The following is an 18,273-nucleotide window of genomic DNA, read 5'->3' on the forward strand; positions in this document are numbered from 1 at the left end:
CCATCCCCCGTGCTGGTACAGGGATATTAAGAAAGCAAATCTGTATCCTCGGTGCCTGCACCATCCTGAACCTCGGGGCTGCATTGGTACCCATACATGCTGTTAAGACCTGCTGCTGCAGGGAACAGGTGTGCAGTCCTTGTGGGAACTTATTTGGGTTGCAGATGTGGGATTTTGGCTTAGCTGTGCACTTCTCAATAGCAGAAGAGCTGTGGTTAATAGCACAAGAAAAGGGGAGTTCCTATTACCATTTACCCCATGCTAACATCCCTTCTCTAGTCTAGGATGAAACAGATGAAGTAACATGTTCTGGGGTAACCACAGGTATAAAATAGACCAATGTGGTGAATTAGCCCATGGATTGAAGACAGCAGATATAATCCTATGAAAATATATTTGTTTTTTTTCTTTGCATGGCAGCGTTTTTCTCTAGAAGCCCAGTAATCAAATCTACACTTGGGATTTTCCATCCTGCTGAGAAGCCATCAGGTTTGATTAGCACATTAAGTGCCTGCTGGAATTAAAATTAACAGCAGTTAAAAGATGACCTGAATGATAAGACAAGGCGCAAACCTTCTAAGAAAAAGAAAGAAATAATTGTGAATGAAATGAGATGGGGAAAGGTCTCATTTTTCTCCCAGATTCTCCATGCCTATCATGGAGAGAAGACACGGATATTGCCATACTTGTACCACCAGCAGTGGGGTGAGCAGTCTCCAGACTGACTTATGAATATAGAGGCTGTGTTCCTTGCCTAGCGCTGCATGTAGAGAATGAAAGAATCTTTCTTCAGACTGGCTTGGAGAAGAGAAATCTTTGCACAGGTCTTAAGAAATGGGACAAAAAAGGCAAAAAGCAAAGGATTGAATGAAAGAAACTGCACTAAGCTAAGAGTCAAAAGGGGCTGAGCATCAGTGATCCCAGTGACTCTGCACGTGCTTTTTGCTTCTTCCTTTTGGTGGTATCCTTGTGGTGACCCTCACATCGCTCAGCTCCCAACAGCCATTTTCACAGCCATTAACTGAATATCGATGTGAGGCAAATGCTTCACACTGAGCTCTCCCTAATGCAACACTCCTCCTGGCTCAGAGGAGAGCAGCATAAGATGTGAATTATCTCATTACCTGAGCAAAGTTGAGCCTGCATGCAGGCCAAAATGAACCTTGCAAGGTCAGAGCCTCTGCTGCTACTGGAAGGCTGGGAGGCTTCACTGTGGCTTCTCCAGAGGCGAGAGTGTCAAGAAGGGGCAATTATGCCCAATTGCTGCAGCCTATGTTGGCTCGGTTGGGCCCAGGGGCAATGCTGCAGAGCCAGTGGGTCAAGTCACTGCTTGCCTTGGTTTTAACTTGTTGAATTCCCATGGCTGCAAGCAAGATTGAGGTTTTGTGGGCATGGTACATGGTGTAATGCTTTGCCAGGCCCTGCAGAGGGTGGTGATGCCAACCAAGCCTTTCACTTGCTGGAGGGCCCACCGTGCAGTTGGTGAAGCTCCCTGCTTCCAGCTGAATATCTTGAGCCCAACCTACGACCAGTGAATGTATTTGTGGGTCAGAAGTTCCAATACTGGAAATTTTCTCTTGCAGTTCTTATGTACCTCACCCCCCTGAACCGTCTCTGACTTTATGAGAGTAGACTGTCTTTCTAACCCCTTGCTCAAGATCCCCCCTTACTAGAGCTGTTTCCTGAACCATTTACAGCTTTTCATTTTTCTTTCTGTAGTGAGAACCCCAGGCGAAGGCCTATTTTTCCAACAACAAATGGTGAATGTGCTGTTCTTAATCCTGCCACGCCACAGATACCCACATCTCAGGGCCTCAACTACATCTTGGGGATCATCACCAGTCACCAGCCAAGCCCAGGTCTAGTGGTCCAATAGAAATTAAACACTATTAAACTTTGGGTCTGGGCTTTGGTTTTTTTTTGGGTGACGTTTAAGGATACAGTCTTCCAGTCTGTGAGAGATTACTTCTATTCCTTGATCCTCAATGCTGGCTTTGAATTGAGCCACGTTAAAAGAAAACAAACGAAACACCTCCGACTGACTGCAGTGGGAGAAAAGCCCAGCCCGGTTTGTTTTCAACAATCTCATGGTAAGTCAGTGATGCTGCGTTACATTCTGACCCTGATGTGTCTCCCTTGGTTTATAAGAAGTGAGAGAGGCTAAGCTAAGTCTGAAGCTTGATTAATGAGAACATAGTCTACAGGAAAACAGAGCATTTGCAAGAAGACAGACAGCCTCAGGCATTGTGTGGCTTTTGACAGCTGGGAGCCATGAATGTCTGTTGTCTTTTTTTTTAATAAAAGAAAAAAAAAACACCAAATAACCAAGCCCTCTGTAGAATGAACACATTTAGCAAATGGAAAAGAAAGAAAGGAAGGAGAGGAAAGGAGAGGAGAGGAGAGGAGAGGAGAGGAGAGGAGAGGAGAGGAGAGGAGAGGAGAGGAGAGGAGAGGAGAGGAGAGGAGAGGAGAGGAGAGGAGAGGAGAGGAGAGGAGAGGAGAGGAGAGGAGAGGAGAGGAGAGGAGAGGAGAGGAGAGGAGAGGAGAGGAATAATAACTTCCAACTGGGGTGAGAAAAATCAAGTCTGTCAGTGAGATGCTCTTGGTGGCTAAGAGCAAGCTTCCTGGGTTTTTATGTTAGTGGATTCATTCTCTGCATTCCTCTCCTCTTTCTTTAGATAGCTGCTTAAATTCTTCTTTTTTTAGGGGGGGAGGGGAGTCTTCTTTCATCAGAGAAGTTGGAGCTATGCTGCAAATGGAGTATTTCCAATGAAACTCCCCTTGTGAACATGGTGCGTGGACTGGGATGCTTGCAGGATGCTCTGCTGAGGTTGGTAGCAGCAATACCCTGGTTTGAGATGCAGAGGATGCATGGTCTGGAGAGGATAAACAGGGAAAAAGCAGGAATCTGGGAGAGATGGCCTAAGTTCATGGGAAAGATGTCTTCTGACTTCCATCTGAAAGCAGCAGTCCTGGTATTTGCCCCTGTGAGTCACTGTAGGTTATCCACACATCCAGACAGATGCTGCTTCACTGATTGCATCAGGAATGCAAGAGACATGATTTATAGAATGCAAATATAGTCCTGGAGAATCTGATTGTGACACATAGTGCATGGTGAGTGTATTGCACAGGTTGGATCTGGCCAACAGATCGCGTGTTTGGCATGTCTGCTTTAAAATTAATTGTGCAGTTGAGTGATATCCTGATTGGGGATGCTAACCTGAGTTTGGGATGTAAAATGCAACTTTAGGGAAGACTTTCCTAATCCAACAAATAAATCTGTTGCAGACGTATGAGTGTTTTCTGTTGTTTTTCATGGAGCTCTTTATGGCTTTCAGATGGGACACTCCCTGCTTCCTCCAGAAATTTCACTTGCAGCGAGTTGAACTTTTGGTCAGCACTGAAATCCCATGAAGGATACCAAGATGTGCAGGGCCTCAGGCACAAAAGCCTAGAAGGACTAGTGATACTTAGTGGTGATTATGTTTGTTTCCTTTCCATAGGAAAGGATGGATTTCTGTGTTAAAAGGAGCATGTTTCTTAGGGAGCAGGCAGTGTGACAGATGACCGTATTAATAATATAGGATTTCTTCCCTGAGTTGTGGGAATGGGCTAGGGACTCTCCACCTCCTCATTTTCTCTTACAGAAAGGGAAATAGAGGCTAATTTATAAAGATAGACTGCAGTACATGATGGCTGGCAGAACATATGACTGATTGCTCTCTGCAAGAATATTATGTCTAATAGGTCTCGGTAATGGGTCCCTGAGGTCCCTTATGTCCCAGCCTGGGGACAGCTTCCTGGGCTGCCATGATTTGCCGTTCATCCTGCAGCCAATGGACCTGCCAACACTCAGAGATCTGTCCTGAAAGGCATTTTTGTGTCTGGTACTGACTTTCAAGCTCCAATTCCTGTTTTCTGGGGGGTCTGTGGGACATTCATGTAGATTTGAGGGGAGCACAATGTGAGGAGAGCTGACAGGATGGGAGCAGGAAGCTGAGATTATAATTCTCTTCCCTCTGATGTGCTCTGCTTGTAAATAGGCATTTCCAGCGTATGAGAGCGGTCTGTGCATTGGATACATCCGCTGTACGCTGGTTCCCCCAGGAGTGGGTTCAAAGTAAAGGCAATGCTTCATCAGAAAGCTAATTGAGGAACTGAGACTGAAATCTGGTCACAGAACAACCTGTTTTCTGCCTCCTATTTGATTTTATTTCATCTTGCCCGGAAAACTCAGGTCCGTACATCCGTGTGCCAGCTACATTCATTCACTTCCCTATGGCAGCACACAGCTTGCTGCAAATTATCAAGACGATGCTCACGGCTCTGCTTTCTTGTTACCCTTTGGTTGCTTGTATTTAATATTTGTAATAACCTATGTTGTGTTTCCTGCGGCTGTAGCCATGCATTTCACCAGCCAAAGCCAATATTGTTTAAAGGTGAATATTTTTCTCCATCCTGTGAGAGAGATTTTGCTGCTTATACATCAGTGTGATGGCTTGCAGTGCTCTGGCAAGCTGGAGAAGGGAGATAAGAATGAAAGAAATGCTACATTTCATGACCCAGTGGCTTATGTTCTGTGTGCTTCACTGTGGACATTCAACAATCACGAGAGAAGGTCTTCTATGCCCCTTAAAATATCCACATCTTTAATGTAAATGAATCAAAACCATTTTTCATGGCTGGGTCATGCAACTCGGGAGTCGGGGGGGATAACAGTGGGCACATTGTATGAATGGATGAAAAGAGAGTCCTGACTCTGGCGCAGACCCTTATTACAGAGCAGTATAATAAGGAGAAGGCTAACTAACCTCATATGTTTTATTCCTGACACCAACACACATTTGGTTTCTTTTCCAAAAGCCCCTGCGATGTGAGGTGAAATGTGCAGGTCAGTAGGGTGCTAAGCCCTGTGCCAGGAGCTCAGTCTGTTCTCAGTGCTGTTGCTACCTTGCTGGATGATTTTAAGCACATCTTTTCCCCTCTCAAGGGCTTTGTTTCCCTACCAAATCTTCTCTCTTGCCCAGCTGTGTTGCAAGGGGCCAGGATCAGTTGTCCTTCTGCAGCTGGTCTGTGCTGGATCCACGTGGTCTTGCTCTTCTCTCCATTCTTTCTCTCATGTTTTCAGAGCCCTGACTCATACCTGGTGAATCAGGTGGATGCGGTTAAGACTGGTGCAGCTGACTAAGAAATGGGATGGGACTCTCGGGTGTCCTTCCTTGCAGACCCAAGGCTGCCTCTCAGCTCCAAGTCACATTCACTGTGGGATTGGAAGGGGACAGACTCTTAAGCAGGGTTTGTTGTGACAGGATAAAGGGAAATGGTTTCAGACTAAGAGAGGGGAGATTTAGATGGAATATAAGGGAGAAGTTTTTTACTCTAACATGGTGGTGACACCTTGGAGACACCCAAGGTCAGGGAACGGGGCTCTGGGCACCTGATGGAGCAGTGGGTGTCCCTGTGCATTGCAGGGTGGTTGGATCAGATGACATTTCAAGATCCCTTCCACCTCAAATGATTCTATAATTCTACTGGTTACCAATGTGCAGGTTGGGGTAGATTTTGGATATTTCATTGATGTAGTCAGAATTTAACCCTTCAACAGAGGATCTGGCAGATATTGGCTTGCCATTGGCATCAGGGATGCTGTTGGTACTTGGTGCTATGTAGGCAACCTGGAAATTCAGCAGAGGGAACGTGCCTACCAGATGCAGATCTTATGAGTGGAGATGATGGGTGTTACTTCCTGCCCTCTCTACAGACCAACCCTTTTGCCTGATCAGGAAGATGCACCCCGGAGAGCTGCAGATTTCCTGCAGTTACCTGGATGGCTTCTCTGTGCTTTCAGAACCCTGACAGATCCCTTAGAAAGAGCAAAGCATTTTGCTCAAGGTCGTGCTTACAGCACAACAGCAAGAGAAGCTGTGTAAGTTAAAGGTCTGCAGACAAAACACCAAAGGTAGAGCCAGTCAAGAAAGAGCATTCTTTTCCTGAGCACCTCACTTGCATTTCATAAAGGAGACTTGGCTATGCCTGCAGTGATGAGTGTGGCAGGGCCAAATACATGGGACAGGTGGGGCCAGCTCTTCACATGAGCGATAGGTAAGAGGCTCTGCAGTATGCTAATGGAGCAGCGTGTGAATTTCCATTATGCCCTCCACGGATTTCATGCTATCAGCATGCGTGGCTGAGATGCACACGCAGCCCTCCAGCATACTGATGAGCCCGTGACATTAGTATTCTGTGCCCAAAGCCTGAGCTGTGAGACAAGGAATAATGGCGTGAAGGGGAGAGCTGATAAATGATTAGGCTGTATTATAATATTGGCAGTGCTAACCCAGCTCCCTTGCAAAGGAGATTCACCAAGTACCAATTTAGAGCCTTTGCCCCATGAAGATGTGACTGATGGATGTGAATGTTTTGGGTGCTGTGTTTTCAGTGGGGAATTTACACGGGGAGAAGAAATACTTGATTGACAAGGGTGTAGAAAAATAAGCAAGTCATAGTCCTCCTGGCTGCCTGCACACACGTGGTTCCTATTAGCAGGGCATGCAAGAACCAACCCCTCCTCAGCACAATACTTGGCAGAAAGTTAACTTAAAATTAAGCTCAAGTTTAAGAGCTTTTCTTGAGCTGGTCTCTAACTCCATGCTCACATGTAGCACTTTGGGCTAAGAGTGCAAGGGGACCACTGGCAGCTTGATGTATTCCAGATGTCTCAGCTAAGGGTGAAATTGCCCCCTTTGCCCTTGGAATTTGGGTTAAATCTTTGGGGTCAGGGTTGCCCAAGGTGTTGGACACAGGCGCAGGTGCAGCGTGCAGAATGAAGGTTATTGTGCAGAGGTGCCCTGCAGCTGCGGGAGCCACAAACAGCATTCAGGGGTAAATTAATTTAAACAGGTGAACTGCTTTGCTCTGGTTTGTTGTGTTTAGCCCTCGCTGATGCCGATGGTTTATCTAGACCTGTGGATAAACAAAAGAAAACCCTGGAGGCTAAACCAGTGTGATGGCTTTTTGTCTGCTTTCCAAAAAGAGTTGATTTATAGCGGGCACAAAAATAGGAGGGAACTGTTGTGCTTAAAAAAACATAAAGACAACACTTGCGATGAATGCAGCCCATGACGTAGCCAACTTTTTCTGAGCACTTTTTATGAGGGCAATAGTGAAGAACAGCCTCTGTTTTTATGATTAGCTGAAAACGGTTGCGAATGTTTCCTTGACACCAGAGGCAAATGCAGAGCGTCATGAATTAATATTTGCAAGGTGGCATTTTGAGGTCTCTGAGCTCAGCAGACCCTTAATAAAACAAGGCGCAGTGATCATTACTTTTGTTTGTAGAGCTCAGGGTAGGCAGCATCTGGGGAGCAATCTCTGAAATTATTTAGTTGTGCTGGATGTAATTGGGGAGCAGAGAGGCTCTCCAGTAGAGTGGATACGCTCCCTACTGGAAAGCAGGAGATGGAGAGAGACATCCCTGTGATATCCATCACATACAGCAGACATCTTTGACAGTGATCTGCACTGCGGCAATTTTCTCTCAGCCGGCCGATTATTACTTGTCAGGGCCAGCTGCCACCTGGAGGACCCTTGTTATCAGTTACTTAAGGGTGTTCTCCCCAGCATCGATTATTTTATTAGCTCCTTGATGAAGCCTCATGTTGGAGCCTTGCAAAGCAGATCCTGGTGGGTTTCAGCCTCCACCACGAGTGCCAGGTAGGAGGAGAAGAGCCTGTCCCACAGCCCCTAACAGATGGTGTGGCACATGCCATCCCCCATTGTTTGCAGGGGCCCCAAGAAAATTGATGGGTGACACACAGGCAGCTGCAGGAAATGTTCTCCAGACTGTGCTTGTGCAATGGAATAAAAAGGAAAAACATGACAAAGAAAAAACCCACCCGACTACTTATTATTCATCTCTATTTAATGATGAGCAATTCTTGTGGCTAATGCCAAGCCAGCAGAGGAGATGGTCTGGAAACAGTGGATACATGTTACAGCAAGATCTTCTCATTCCTTTTGTTTTCAGCCCAGGGTATGCAGGAGATCAGCACCATCCTGGTCATTTCTGCCTGAAGGGACAAATGTCACCAGACAAAACCACACTCACTTGGTCCTGGCAGATCAGAGCTTGTAGATCTGTGAGAATGCAATGTGATGGCATTTTAAAGAATGCCACCAGCCCTTGTGCAGCTTCACCTGGAGCAGATGGAGAACACCAGGCTCATGCTGAGCATGGCTGCTCAGTACTCATCTCTTAGGCCACCAGGTTTGCAACCATTAGATCTTCAACCATTTAACTCATGCTGCCTTGCTGTGGCTGCAGTGGGATAAAGATCATGGCATTAACTGCTCTGCCCATGGGAGGGATGCAGAACAATCCTCTGGACCATTCTGATGGGCAGATATTATTGGCACAGCTGCCCAGGGAGTGGTGGGGTCACTGTCCCTTGGAGGTGTGTTACTGAAGGACGTGGTCAGTGGGCATGGTGGGGGTGGGCTGTGGTTGTGCTTGGGGATCTTAGAGGTCATTTCCAACCTTAGTGATTTTATGATTCCATGATCTGAAAATAACAAGTGTAGGTGGGAGGATTTCCAGATTGCTTCAGATCAACAGCTCCTGTGCCTTTGGTTCCCCCTCAGTACAGTACAGTACAGGTCTTCAGAGCAGAGACAGAAAATCCAACAGACTGAAAATCTTTGAAATAGGGGGAAAAGAGCAAAATCATAGCCCAAGGATCCTGCCTTAAAAACAAACAAAAGGCGGAGAGGAAATGGGAAGCAGTGGATGGTATGTCACACAGTGTACAAGCCAGCAAGCTATATCTGCAGGTCATCCATCCATCTGAGCCTCGGAGAGGACATAGGTCCTGGGGTTATATTACAGCCGTCCCTCTCCCCACAGCCTCTATTATTTTGTCTGCATAATGCTCAGCAACAAGAGGGACAAAAATAGTTTGCAAAGCCTGACAAAAATCTTTATTTCCCAAAGGTTTGCCAAGCCTTTTTTCAAGCACAAAGAGCTCTGGCTCCTCTGCTGCTCCTCGACTCAGCACTGACCTTCAGCTGCTCCTTCCCTCCCTGCTCTGATAGAGAGGTAGAAATGCTCAGCATTAGCAAGCAGTGCAGCATTTCAAGACTGTTTTGCGAGCTCTACCCCTCAATTATTATTTGTATCCTTTTTCCCAAGCACGTTGCCTCGAAAGTGAGATTTTCTTTGGTTTGCAGTAATGTGATAACGGGTCGATGGTTGGACTAGATGATCTTAGTGGTCTTTTCCAAACGGAATGATTCTATGATTCTAATTCACGCTTCATACTTTCTTCTAGTTTGGGGGGCTGTGGGAAGGGAAAGGTTTGGAGTGGTGAGAGCAGCTTCATTGTAGGGACATTGCCAGCCATTTTGGGCAGCACGTGGCTGGGAGGGCTCCCACCTGGATCATGGATGGACACTGGCTAAGTTCATCTCCATTGGTCATTCTTCATTTTGCAGATGACTGACTAAACTGTCTCCAGCCAGGCAATTATCCTAATAATCATAGAATGGTGTATGGGAACTGCTGAGTCACAGCCTGAACCACTGATTGAGCACCTGAGGAAAGGACCCGGTCAGCCTTGAGAGCACAGGTGAAGGCAATTCAGCTGTATGACTAGAAGGAGTAGAGCCTGGCTGCACCTCTCAAACCCCATTTAAGGGCTGACTACCGCTGGGGAGGGATTTCCAGATAGAGATCCTTACTTGCTGAAGCTTTCCCCTGTAAACCTGAAATCTTCTAATACAGGTAAGTGATCTTCTTCCCTTCCTTAATAGCACCTTTCTACTGTGCTGGTCCTTCCCCCATCACACCTTTGTGGCAATGCCTTTTCCACTCTATAGATCTGTCCAATTGCTACAGATGGTTTGGGCTGGAAGGGATCTTTAAGAGAATCCAGTTCCAGCCCCTTGCTATAGGCAGGGATGCCTCCCTCTAAACCAGGGTACTCACAGCCCATCCAGCCTGGCTTTGAATGCCTCCAAGGAGGAGGCATCTACAGCCTCACCAGGCGACCTGTTCCCAATAAAGATAACTTCAGCTTTACTGGGATGATTTAAGAGACCTTGCAGAAAACAAGGGCATTCAATGAAGACTAATTTTTTTGGTTCATTTTAGGGAGTATTTGTTTACTTGTTGTGCATCAGGATGGGATTTGCAAAGCGGAAAGCTCTGCGATGCAGTGGGTTATAAAGCAGATCTCCTCACTGCTTTGAATTGCAGCTGATTATCCAGCTCGTTTCTGTTTGCTCCCCCTGCAGCTTTCTTCTTGTTTTCCTTTTCCTTTCTATTTTTCCCCATCAGGATTTTGCTGACAGATGAAACTACTGTTAGGCCACTGCAGATCTTAAGCAGCCAGCTCTGCAGATGAGGAGGACACTTTCACTGCTGTGTGGGGGCGGGTGGGCTGGCTTGATCTGGTGGAGTTTGAGATCTAGTGAGATGCTCTTGGTGTAATCCCAGTCCTAATGAAGGGCAGATGATCCGCCTCTGGGCGTGTGGTCTTTAATGCTAATGAGGGCAGGTATTTGGAGCTGTTGAATAGCATCAGGCACTACTGCAGTGATTGCCTGGTGTGCTGCTTTCACTTCGTTTTCAGCTTGTTTCTGCCAAGGATGCCACTGTTCATCCTGTGGAGGGTGAGGAACTTCTTGAAAACCTCTTGACAGTTTTCTCTTGCTTCTAGTTGAATTTCTTTTCCCCAGAAATGCCAGACAGGGAGAGAGGAGTATCTCCTGGGATCCTACTGAGAGGTCTGGAGACAAGTCTGTGGCACGGAGGGATGTGGTTATTGGGCATGGTGGTGATGGGTTGATAATTGGATGTGGTGATCTTAGAGGTATTTTCCAAACCTAATGATTTTATGTTTCTATGAAATCAAGAGACAGGGCCCTCTCAGCTCCAGCCATGACTGAATGTGCTCAGGTGTGTGTGGATAGGGTAGATGTAAGTGAGAAGGAAGTGACATATGGTCAGTGCTGATGTCTCCATTGCCAGATGTGAGGCCTGTGATTTCTTTCCAGTTCTTGATATCATGGTAGTGTTCAAAACCCAGACCTGAGAGATGGTGTGTCCAGCCTATCTCAGCTTAATGAGACCAACAGATCTGCCCCAAAGAGCTTAACTCTTGCCATGGGTAGCGGAAATGCATGTAGGGTTTAGGGCAAGGCTTTATCAATGTGAGACACGTTCAGGTTGGATATTAGGAAAAATTTCTTCTCAGAAGAAGAGGTGAGATATTGGCACAGGCTGCCTAGGGAGGTGGTGGAGTCACAGTCCCTGGGAGTATTCAAGAACCATGAAGATGTGGCACTGAGGGACACAGTGGGCATGGTGGGGATGGTTTGGGTTGGACTAGATGATCTCAGGGGTCTTTCTAACCTTAATGAATCTATTAGACTGTTCTAAGCAACTTCTAAGAGCTGTCTTTGTGATTGGTGAAGAGAGAGACACATCTCTAGAAGTTGGTTTTCCTATTCCAAGGATGGATGTCCATAGTAGGAGGAAGGGCGTATTACTGCTGCTGCAGCCCTGGGCCCACCTCACATTCAGACAAGGTGCAAAGTAGTCATTCTAGTTTTTCTCTCTGCTTCACATAACACAAAACGTGTACAGGATTTCCTTGACCTTAGCTTCTGTAAGCTCTGTAGAGCCATCTTGAGTTAAACAGGAAGTTACACGTGTGACCTTCAGCATAGACCTGGGTTATGTTTACAGAATGGACCTGGTTTAAGATGTCCACACATAGACACAAGCAGGTGGAAGAGCTCCAGCAGTGTTAGAGTCTGCTTTGGGAGTTACTGCACATGCAGAGTGGCAATCTAACCAAGTTATGCTGTGTTGCTTTGGCTTAACTGGGCATCATCATTCAGCAGAGTGACAGTAATTGTGTCTCACCTATCCCAGCATAAGTAAAAACCTGTATTTAAGCTGTCATTAGTGAACATATTTATTTTACAGGCAGAAATTCTATATGTGCTCAGCCAAAGGGTGGCACCTCCTGAGCCTTCACCCCAATAATGCACTGACCTCCTGATGGAGCTGTGGGTGTCCCTGTTCATTGCAGGGGGTTGGACCTGATGGCTTTTAAGGGTCCCTTCCAACTCAAATGGTTCTATGATTCTGTGATTCTGTCTCCCCCATCTAAATCTCTATGGCATTTGCAGTTTTCATCTGGAAACCTGCATGCTGGATGCAGTGAGTTACATCTCTCATACAGTTTGTTCTGCTGGTGGTTCTGCTCTTTCCATGGGACCAGCCCTAAAATATGCTGAGGTTTTTTTTTTTCCTCCCCATTTTCCCCAGTGCTTTCAGCTTTTAGGTTCTCTTGATGCTGCCAGGGGATGTTGCTACCACCACAAGAGGCTCTGCACAAGCCCCACGTACTGCTTATGGCTGAACTGTTCCATGGAGGAGAGGGAAGATGTTTGTGCATTTCTTCTTGGTATTTGTGAATCCTAGCTGGGGAATTTCATACTTTATACAACTGCTGCAGGCTGACAGGAGGTGGATAAGGACTGGAGGGAAGGAGAAAATGTGTTGTAAAAGGCCTGTGAGGCTGGGGAGGATTAATTGGAGCAGGAGAGTGATTTGTGATACTGACAGGGTCTGTCCAGGTGAGGAAGTAGGGCAGGTGTATTGGGGTGAAAGAACAAGGTTTGCATTGCTGACGCTGTGCCTTAAGCAAGGAACCTTACAGACCTCAGTGGCTGCGCTGTTCCTTCAAACTCTGTCTGGGAGCACAGAGGATTTTCCTTTTCACTGTTACAGTGTAAAGGACTTTATGGTATAACACGACTGCCCCGAGTGGCGAAGGAGATAACATAGGAGTGAATTTGGAGTTCTGAAACCCGACCATAACTGTGACTGTAACTTTAGACAGCTGAAATGGACCGAGGAAATTACAATGGGCCACCACATGCTTCAAATCTAGAGCTGGTCCTGTGTTCCTCTGTGTATAACCAGGGCTGAATCCTTCTCCTGGATGTTTTCCTTTAATTCAATATTCCTTGCAACAGGACTGTTCCCTCTTAATGTGCCTAATATAAAACACGCTTGTTTGCTGACTGTGGCAGGAGGCTCTGGCTCGGGCTGCCCTGCACGTCGCCACCGAGTCTGCTGCTGGGGAGGGCAATGGCTTGAGGAGGTTTGCACTGAAGCGACATATCAAGAATATTTATGAGGCTAATGGTTGGATCTGGGCTGGCTGTCCAAGCAGAGCAACGCTTGCAATCAGGCAGGGTGCAGGAGGATGATAATCTTTAGGAAACAAAAAGAGATGCTTTCCTTCTGGATGCACGAGCAGGTCGTGTTTGTGCTCCCTTTCAGTAAAGTCAAAGTAATTCTGCTCTGTGCTGACAGCCCACGCTCCTGAGTGCAGGCGTGCTGTCCCATAGGATGGGCAAAGAGCACAATGTGAGTACTCTGGGAGTGAGAGGTGAGGTCTCCAGGGCAGACATTGGCCCTGGGAAGCGTGAGTAGCGTTTCCAGCCTGGGTGGAATGAACTCATCTGTCAATGTCAATTTTTAATTGTTTTCTTTGTTGTACTGCTGATCTTTTTAATAGGGCATGGTCTGAAATGTGCTGTTCTGCTGTGGGTGACATGTGTCCCCAGACTCTGGTTGTGTCTGTGCAGATTGACAGGGGAACACGCTGGGGACATGCTGAAAGAACACATCAGAAGCCTCCACACCTCACTAGTGCTCAGGGGAGAAATACCCTTGGCTCTTGATGGGCAGCAAACTGCCATGTAAGGACACATACTCTTCAGCTGAGGATGAGAGATTATGGCTTGTCCAGTCTGAACCTCTCCTGGTTCAGCTTCTTCAGGAAACATTTATTCCCAGAAGGAGTGGTGATGCACTGGCCCAAGCTGCACAGGAGATGATGGTATCATTGTCCCTGCAGTTGTTCAAGAACATCTTGGCTTCCCTTTTTCTACTTAGAGCAGAGGTGGTGGCTCTCAGCCCTCCCTGTAGGTCTCTTGCATCTCCAGGGTTCAGACATGCTCTCAGCTTGTGTCCAATGGAGCTTGGCTCAGCCATGGTCTGAACAAGAGGCTGCCCCGATGCGGTGCCATGAATGTGTGTGAGGCTGCAGCCCTGCAACATCCTGAGGAAACAAAGCTGGGCTTAGGAGTCACACAAGGCATTCTTTTTTAACATGGGGATTTTTAGTCCCCTCTGTTTTCTGAGGTCGATTTGGTTCAGCTTTTCCAATTTTCTTTCTGACAGCATTCTTCTCTTAACAACTCATGAAGCTTCAGGATTAAGCGATTTAAGCTCTACAGTGAATCCCTCTCCTGCCCAAACCAGATTGGTCTGGATGAGAGGGACATGCAAGGAAGACACAGACAGAAATCCTCATCCTAAAGATGTTATTGAAGCTGATCTACCTTGAAGACAGGACAGGAGATGGTAAGAGCCAATCTGCTCAGCAGACCTCTTTCTTCACACCTTATCATAGTGACTGCCATCAGACAGAACACCCACAGGGACTTCCAGAGTCTAATCTCAGTAATAACCCCTGTCCTGCAGCCAACACTGTGTGCCATCATAGGAAAGCAATGTGCTGTGTGCATCTCAGCCTTGCAGGCAACCAACTTCAGAGAGCCTTGTCCAGCTCCTTGCCCCTTTTCTGTCTGTCCATCCACCTGCCTGTTCCCCCTGGGTACCTGGCAGGTGCCAGAGCACTGCTGCCTCGAGTACTGCTGCCTCCAGCACTGAGCGACCCTGGCAAGCTGTGTGGTGGATGTTCTCCTTAGTGCAGCTTTTCTCCTGTTTTCAAAGGCTGTGATTGAGACGAAGCTTGCCAGAGAAGCCTGGATTTTGCTCGGATCATGTAACTGTGTGGGGGCTGGGGCAGAGACAAGCGTTTAAACACACAAGTCTTTCCTTAGGTCTGATACAGGAAGATTAATCTCCTGGCTATGGAGCTACAGAGATGGATTTCACATGACAGGGAGAAAATCTCCTGGAGCAAATGCACAGAGAATCATAGAACCATTAGGGTTGGAAAAGACCGCTAAGATCACCTAGTCCAACTACCAACCCATGCCCACCATGCCTGCTAATCCTCTTGACCTCAGGCCCCTTTGCTGCTGACCTGGTGGTTGCTGGATGATGCTCCAGCCCCAGGGGGCCAAATGTCCCCAGATGTGTCATTATCCACAGGCAAAAATAACAAGCAGGCAGCTATCTCACTGTCTCCAGCTGGGATGGCTCCCCTTGCTCTTCACTTTGATGTTCTGGTACTGGACCAGCCCTGCTTTCCTTGGGACTCAAGCCCCAGAAAGCGGTCAGGAATCTTATCAATTTGCTATTACTATTTTTTTTTTTTCCCTTCCCCTTTGAATTCTTGTCAACTGCTTACTGTGAAAACACAACAAATCAGTCAGCCCTCAAACTGGCACCAGTTTGTTTTGTTTGGGGCTAAAGCCAGAGTGAGAGAGCCGGCGCTTTGAGATGCTATTGAGGTCACCTGGCAAAATATATGTCTTTCATCTCCTGGTCCCTGCAGCTGGCCGGGCTTGCTGCCCAGCTGGGCTCCCACCCATTCTCCTTTTTATCAGTGTGGATCCCTGGCTATGCCTGGGGACAGGCACTTAGCAAGGACCAGATGACAGCAGGGAAAGTCCCAGGGAGCAGATATTTCTCTTTCTAAGTGCATGGGGTTCTTGGAGAGAACCTTGGACAAGGTATCAAACACCTCTCAGGCTCTTAAAATCAATGGTGGAAGCAGCTCTTCTTGATGATGCTGGTGAGCTGTCGGTAAATCCTTAGCCCCGGTAGTTAGAAAAAGAAACTGAATGTGGTAATGCCGAGTGGAGCACTGGGCTCAAAGGGACCTGCAATATGTATCCTATGGGAAAACTTGAAATGCTTGTTCAGCATTACCTGCAGCATTTTCTATTTTCCTGGTTTGGCTCCTTGTCTGAAAGGCAGTCTCTGAACCAGACAAGCTGATGGTTCTCTGATAACCCCTCATGGTAATGTTAAATCTATGGGTTTTGTGATGGGATTTGCCCCCTGCTTGAGCCCTGAATTAAAACCAGGTACAATAGCTGTGTATGGTTAGCAGCCTCTATTCAACAATTTATATGCTCCTGGTGAGTCAAGGGGACATATATCTGGGCAGGAAATGTCTGGGCAGTATTTTGGCAGGAGGATTAGAGGAATGTTGACATAGAGATGGACTCTAGTGGAGGAAGAGCCCATTCCTGTGCCAAGGAGCCACGTCCCCATGTATGTATCCCAAAGGTACCCAGTGTTTTGCAACCCAAACAGACCCTTTAACACAGAAACTCTCACCTTTCATGCTGCTGGGAAGGTTTGCAGAGGGCCTATATCCTTGCATTCAATTAATCCTTCTAATTTAGGAAGAGCTTAAAGTTTTCAAAGCGTATCCTGAGACCTTGAAGTGTTCTCAAGATTCCTGACCTGTCTGCAGGGCTCTGCTAGGCTCCCACTCAGGGTGCAATCCCATGCAGTCTTCTATTGCTCTCAGACCTCACTGCCAGCATCCTTACCATGCCTTAAGTAAGTGAGTCTGCTGCTGGTCATCTCACCTGGAGGTTAAAAAACAAACGCACAGGAGAATGTTTGTGCTTCCCACCAGTCTCTTCTGGAAATCAGCATGGAGCACAAATGACAGCAGGATGATCCGGCTAGTCTTTCATCCCTAATGAGAGGCTCCTAATGAGAACCTTCTCCCAGCACCATGGAGCTGTGCCATTGTCTGTCCCTATAGTGCTGTGATAGAGCAAAGGAGGGGGAGAAGGATCATTTAGCAAGTGAAAAGCACCTCTTGTATGGGGATACATGCATGGTACAGTTCAGCTGGGGTGAGCAACCGGCTCCTGCCAAGCCTTGGTGTATGAGCCAGAAAGGTCAAAAGTTCTCCTTTACAATCCACAAGAAAGGGGAAGGCAGGGGATGGTCACTTAATTTGTGGGTTTTTCCCTCTACTTGTCAAAATGAGTTTGAGCTGCGCTGATGGATGAGTCATCAATTAAGGAGGAGCTCTTGCTCTTTTGTCTTGGTTCCTAAAAGACTGAATTCAAACCCTGGAAGAGTCGATGGGAGTCCATCCACCTATGCAAGAGGATCTTGAATTGGGCCTGTGAAGGCTTTGGAGAGACTGGATTAGCAGTCTGCCTTTCTACACACTCAGTGTTGTGCCTCTTGGCTCCCTGGTTGCTACTGGTTTGGAGTGGGGTATTTCTAGACCTGAGTCTTGCTAACATTTCCTATCAATTTGCTTCCCTGGTCTCATTCTGCGCAGCTGCTTTGATGTGCAATAGGAGCAAGTAGCAAGCCATGTAGTGGGGCAGCTCCTTGTTCACACCATCTTGCTGATCTGACCATGTATATTGTTAATATTTCCTTTCAGGCACTCAGTTCCTGTGATTACAATCCTTTGTCACCAAAAAGCCTTTAAAATGCTTTGCTAGGAAAAGGAATATTTCCAATTTTATTGTGCTATATCTAGCTCCTAAAAGTTTGAGCCTGAAGATCCTCTCCTGTTATCAGCTCATTCAGGCCTACAGAAGCATAGGCCATCTGGTAGTCCCCTTCATGGGGAAATATAGTCTGAGGCAGGTACAGAGAAGAGAATGTGAACTTTCTACTGTCTTACCCTGTGTCAGCCCCATCTGGGACAAACATACTGTCAACCACATGGCATGGGCAAGTGATGTGTTCCATGGAAGAGCACGAGGAAGTTGAATGTTCTCCACCATCATTGGTCTTGTCTGGCATGAGTATGAACATATATCTTCAATACACATGCACAGGCTGATTTCTTACATACCACAGACTGTGTGACGACTGCTTCTCCCCAGTCTGGACGGAGTGGCTGGGGACTATGGGATTGTCTGAGAGCACTGGCTGGAAATCCTTTGTCTGGCCAGGGTCTGCATGCACTCTCAGATGCCTGAGTGCTCACAGACAGGATGGTTTGTATTGGCTGGGGACAGGCACTTATCTTGTCTCTGCTACATCCTTGGAGATTTACACCACTTGCTCTTTGCTGGCCATCTTCAGGACCTGGTGCAAGGAGGAAAAAAAAAAAAACAAACAACCAACAGAAATCTGTGTGTGATGGGAATCCAGCAGAAGTTGGTTTTGTATTTCTCCATAATCTCTTTTTTGGACAGTGATACTCACAGGGAAGGCACAATTTCAACTTCTATCAAATGGGTAGCTTGACGTTTTGATTCAGAGCAAATGAAAACATTTAG

The 18,273-nt window shown here is 46.9% G+C and overlaps 1 long non-coding RNA gene across 1 annotated transcript; it reads left to right on the top strand.

The window, feature by feature from the left end:
* The first annotated feature begins 9,664 nt into the window (after nucleotides 1-9,664).
* Nucleotides 9,665-18,041, top strand: LOC140253133 (uncharacterized). Its single transcript, XR_011903783.1, has 3 exons — nucleotides 9,665-9,781; nucleotides 14,267-14,449; nucleotides 14,822-18,041. It is a non-coding gene; the product is annotated as an uncharacterized lncRNA (long non-coding RNA).
* The last annotated feature ends 232 nt before the right edge of the window (nucleotides 18,042-18,273 follow it).

Source organism: Excalfactoria chinensis, chromosome 5 (assembly GCF_039878825.1).
Source record: "Excalfactoria chinensis isolate bCotChi1 chromosome 5, bCotChi1.hap2, whole genome shotgun sequence".
NCBI lineage: Eukaryota > Metazoa > Chordata > Aves > Galliformes > Phasianidae > Excalfactoria > Excalfactoria chinensis.